This window comes from Aquarana catesbeiana, linkage group LG04 (genome assembly GCF_042186555.1).
Source record: "Aquarana catesbeiana isolate 2022-GZ linkage group LG04, ASM4218655v1, whole genome shotgun sequence".
In the NCBI taxonomy this organism is placed as follows: domain Eukaryota; kingdom Metazoa; phylum Chordata; class Amphibia; order Anura; family Ranidae; genus Aquarana; species Aquarana catesbeiana.
Genome location: NC_133327.1, coordinates 680,674,359 through 680,679,935, shown reverse-complemented (window position 1 = coordinate 680,679,935; position 5,577 = coordinate 680,674,359).

Below are 5,577 nucleotides of genomic sequence, written 5' to 3'. Positions count from 1 at the left end.
TCCAGAGAGGAGGAAAGCTCGTCAGAACAGGTGTCCACACTGGAAGATTTCCCCTCATTTCCTGTCCTGAAACCTCAACAGGAAGTGAGAGGTTATCCCTCCAAAGTGAAAAGAAGCTTCTGTCGAAAGCGGTGCCCCCACAGGAAGGTTTCCCCTCATTTCCTGTCCTAGAGAATCAACAGAGAGTGAGAGGAAGTCTCTCCAAAGTGAAAGGAAGTTCTTGTCATAACAAGTGTCCCCACTGGGAGATAACCTCTCATTTCCTGGCCTAGAGACACAACAGGAAGTGAGAAGAAATTCCTATCAGAACAAGTGTCCCCAATGAAAATTCCTCACTTCCTGTCGACCCAACAGGAAGTGAAAGGAAATCTCTCCAAAGTGAAAGGAAGTTCTTGTCAGAACAGGTGTCCCCACTGGTAGATAACCTCTCACTTCCATGTTGGGTCTCTAGGCCAGGAAATGAGAGGTTATCCCTCCAAAGTGAGAGAAAGCTCCTGGCAAAACAGGTGTCCGTAATGGAAAGTTTCTTCTACTTCCTGTCCTGGAGACACAACAGGAAGTGAGAGGAGATGCCTGTCCCATCAGATGTCCCCGCTGGAATATTTTCACTGCCTTCCTGTCTTAGAGACCCAACAGGAAGTGAGAAGGAATCCCTTGAAATTGAGAGGTAACTCCTTTCAGAACAGGTGTCCCCATTGGAAGATTTCCTCTACTTCCTGCCCTGTAGACCCAACAGGAAGTGGGAGGAAATGTCTGTAAAGGGAAGGCTACTGTCAAACGAGGTGTCCCCACTGGAAGATTTCCCCTCATTTCCTGTCCTAGAGACCCAACGGGAAGCGAGAGGAAATCTCTCCAAAGCGAACGTTAATACTTGTCAGAACAGGTGTCCCCACTGGGAGATTGCCCCTCACATCCTGGCCTAGAGACACGACAGGAAGTGAGAAGAAATTCCTATCAGAACAAGTGTCCCCAATGAAAGATTCCTCCTCACTTCCTGTCCTGGGGACCCAACAGGAAGTGAGGGGAAGCTCCTGCCCCCCCTTGGAGGATTCCCCCTTACTTCTTGTCTCAGTGACAACACAAAATGTTGGAAAGTCCCATCACTTTGGGTCCAGATGCCTCTGTATGCGGAGCCAGCACACACTTTCTCCTGATGGGGGGAGGGCTGTTGCTAACGGCAACCAGAGTCCAGGTGTTATTCCCCTTGAGCAGCGATACAATAAAACACGGCATCTGATTGGCTGCTGAGGGACACAGTCCAGGTCTCATCCACAGTGCTAAAAACAACCAATCAAAGCTGTCCTCTCCTTCCCTCGTCATGTGACCCGGTATAACACCCGCTCCTCCCTGTAAACACAGGGAATCCTCCCCCCCTTTCCCTCCGCTCTATTACCGGCTCCGCACCTCCGCCTCTCTCCCGGGAATCACAATTCAAACCGAACGCGTCACTTCCGCTTCCTGCACAGCTGACCTCACCCTCAATGGGTGTGGCCGGATGAGCTGGGCACTACGAGAGGCTTCCGTCCCCGCACATGGGGGCCGCCATATTGCCGTGGCCAGGTCACGGAGAGCTAGAAGTGGGGCGTTCCCCCTGAGCAGCCAATCAAGCCAACCTAGAGATCTGATTGGCAGATCATAGCTTATTTATCTCTTTTTTATATAATTTTTATATTAATATATTATTTTAATCGTGATTCATATTTTTATTTACACTATATTACCAAAGGTATTGGGACGCCTGCCTTTACACGCACATGAACTTTAGAGAGGAGTCCACCCCCCCTGAAAAAAAAAAACAAATAAAAGTCAGCAGCTACAAATACTGTAGCTGCTGACTTTTAATAAGGAACCTTAAGCTGCCCAGGGCGCCCGCGGTGTCGGCACCCCAGCCGATCTTCGGATTAACTGTTGGGCGCACCCGCTGCCATTGCCGGTGAGGGAACCCGGCAGTGAAGTAGGGTTGCCACCTCATCCCTTTAAACCCGAACACATATTAATTACACAGGTTCTCTGGCTGATTAAGGTGGTAATTAAACTCACTTGGTGCCTTATCTGCATTAAATCAGCCTCAGAACCCGTGTAATTCATATGTGTTGGGGTTTTAAAGGGATAAGGTGGCAACCCTACAGTGAAGCCTTTCGGCGTCACAGCTGGTTCCCTACTGCGCCAAGCGCGCTGCGCCTACTAGTTGGCCCGGCAGTGGAGGAAGGAGGAGGGGGGCCGAGCTTCGCCGCGGCACCGTCTGCGGAAGTGGGGCAGGGGACCTGTCAAAAACAGGTCCCAGTTCCCCCTTCCACCCTGAAAGGTGCCAAATCTGGTACCGGAAGTGGGGGGGGGGGAGCAGACAAATAAGCGGAAGTTCCACTTTTGGGTTGTTGCATGAAATCTGTTAATTATAAAATGGAAAATTGGCCTGGGCAGGAAGGGGGTGAAAAGTGCCCTGTAGGCAAGTGGTTAATGGCATCCCAGTCTTAGCCCGTAGGGTTCAATATTGAGTTGGCCCACCCTTTGAAGCTATAACAGCTTCAACTCTTCTGGAAGGCCGTCCACAAGGTTTAGGAGTGTGTCTATGGGAATGTTTGACTATTCTTCCAGAAGCGCATTCATGAGGTCAGACACTGATGTTGAACGAGAAGGCCTGGTTCACAGGTCAGTCAAGTTCCTCCACCCCAAACTCGCTCATCCATGTCTTTATGGACCTTGCTTTGTGCACTGGTGCGCAGTCATGTTGGAACAGGAAGGGGCCATCCCCAAACTGTTCCCACAAAGTTGGGAGCATGAAATTGTCCAAAATGTCTTGGTTTGCTGACACCTTAAGAGTTTCCTGGAACTAAGGGGCATAGCCCAACCCCTGAAAAACAACCCCACACCATAGTCCCCCCCTCCACCAAAGGATTTGGACCAGTGCACAAAGCAAGGTCCCTAAAGACATGGATGAGCGAGTTTGGGGTGGAGGAACTTGACAGGCCTGCACGGAGTCCTGACCTCAACCCAACAGAACACCTTTGGGATGAATTAGAGTGGAGACTGCAAGCCAGGCCTTCTCGTCCATCAGTGCCTGACCTCACAAATGCGCTTCTGGAAGAATGGTCAAACGTTCCCATAGACACACTCCTAAACCTTGAGGACAGCCTTCCCAGAAGAGTTGAAGCTGGTGTAGCTGTAAAGGGTGGGCCAACTCAATATTGAACCCTACGGACTAAGACTGGGATGTCATTAAAGCTCATGTGCGTATAAAGGCATTTTTGTTTGATGTTTTTTAAAAAGCATCGCCCTTCCGTGTGCTCCTTGATGTAAAGGGCAGTTATAGGTTGGGGTGGTTGCCATTTGTTTATCCCCATGATCTCAGCCTATTGGTAGACCTATTTCTTGTACACGTCTCTTTGATCTAAACCTATTTGTAGACATCTTAGTAGACATTCCCTTCATCTCAACCTATTGGTTGACATCTCCTTGGTAGATGTCCCCTTGATCTCAACCTATTGGTAGACATCCCCTTGATCTTAACCTATTGGTAGACATATCCCTAGTAGACATCTCCTTGATCTGAACCTATTGGTAGCCATATTCCTGGTAGGTATCTCCTTGATCTGAACCTATTGGTAGACATCTCCTTGGTAGACATCCCTTTGATCTGAACCTATTGGTAGACATTAAAAATAACACAATCCAGATCAACTGTGTCTGTGATTCCGTGCAAAACTTCTAAATAAATTGATTAAATTGGTAGACATTTGGTAGACGTTAAAAATAACACAATCCAGATCAACTGTGTCTGTGATTCCGTGCAAAACTTCTAAATAAATTGATTAATTAGTAAACGATCAAAGAATAAATACATTAGGTGATAATATACTAAAATTATAAATCCACCATTACTAGCAGTGATTATGTATATGATAGTCCATAGGTAAATAAAATGTGACTCCAGTGCCGATCAATCAAGTGAAATAAATAAATACATAATAAAAATATGTGAAATGTGACATCAAAAAAGTGCAGGTGCGTTGATAGGAGATCTGGTGACTTTCGTGGTATTGGATATCCACTAAGGGCTCCCAGAACTCTCACCTTGTTGACACAATAAAAGTGCCTTTATGTAACCATTCAGGGCTGTGCTCGTTCCGGTCCGATCGGTGTTGTTGTTCCGATGCGTCTGTGGGGAGACAGCGCTCCCTCCGGTATATGGACTCCACATATAGGGGATAATCAGCAGGAGGGCACTATTGAGTACAATGAAGACTCTTCATTGTACTCAATAGTGCCCTCCTTCATAGTGCCCTCCTTCTGATTATCCCCTATATGTGGAGTCCATATACCGGAGGGAGCGCTGTCTCCCCATAGACGTATCGGAACAACAACACCGATCGGACCGGAACGAGCACAGCCCTGAATGGTTACATAATGGCACTTTTATTGTGTCAACAAGGTGAGAGTTCTGGGAGCCCTTAGTGGATATCCAATACCACTAAAGTCACCAGATCTCCTATCAACGCACCTGCACTTTTTTGATGTCACATTTCACATATTTTTATTATGTATTTATTTATTTCACTTGATTGATCGGCACTGGAGTCACATTTTATTTACCTATGGACTATCATATACATAATCACTGCTAGTAATGGTGGATTTATAATTTTAGTATATTATCACCTAATGTATTTATTCTTTGATCGTTTACTAATTAATCAATTTATTTAGAAGTTTTGCGCGGAATCACAGACACAGTTGATCTGGATTGTGTTATTTTTAATTCATAGATAGTGAGTGGTGTTCACTAATGTTTGATTTTGCAGCATCACATACATAATTGTTACACTTTTTCACTTTAGTAGCGCAGAAGTCTATCTTAGGATATTTCACTATTGGTAGACATATTCCAAGCATTCCCATAGACACACTCCTAAACCTTGTGAACGGCCTTTCCAAAAGAGTTGAAGCTGTTAGCTGCAAAGGGTCGGCCAACTCATTATTGAACCCTACGGACTTAAGCCTCATACACACGCTTAGATTTTCAGAGGACCGAACGTCCGTTTCTCATGTCAAAAGTGAAGAGGTTACTCACAATTAGGGATGAGCTTCGTGTTCGAGTCGAACCCATGTTCGACTCGAACATCGGCTGTTCGATCGTTCGTCGAATTGTGAACGTTATGGGCCGTTCGCGACAAATTCGTGTGGCACGTCACGGCCCATAATTCACTGCGGCATCGCAGTGCATTGCTGGCTGATGATTGGCCAAGCATGCACTATGACCCGCATGCTTGGCCAATCACAGCGCCGTCAGTAGAGAGAGCCGTAATTGGCCAAAGCCAAGGAGGCTTTGGCCAATTATGGCTCAGGGGATTTAGTACACACCCCACACTATATAAGGCCGCCTGCACGGCGGCCCTGTGTAGTGTGTGTTCCGGCATTCATTGAGAGAGAGCGAGAGAGACAGACAGTGACATTTGATTTGAGTTAGATAGATTAGGCAGAACAGTCAGTCAGTTAGCTGCACTTACAGTGTATTGTGTATATATATGCATCCCAGGTGTTGCATATATATATATACACTGTATTCAGTTTAGCTAGATC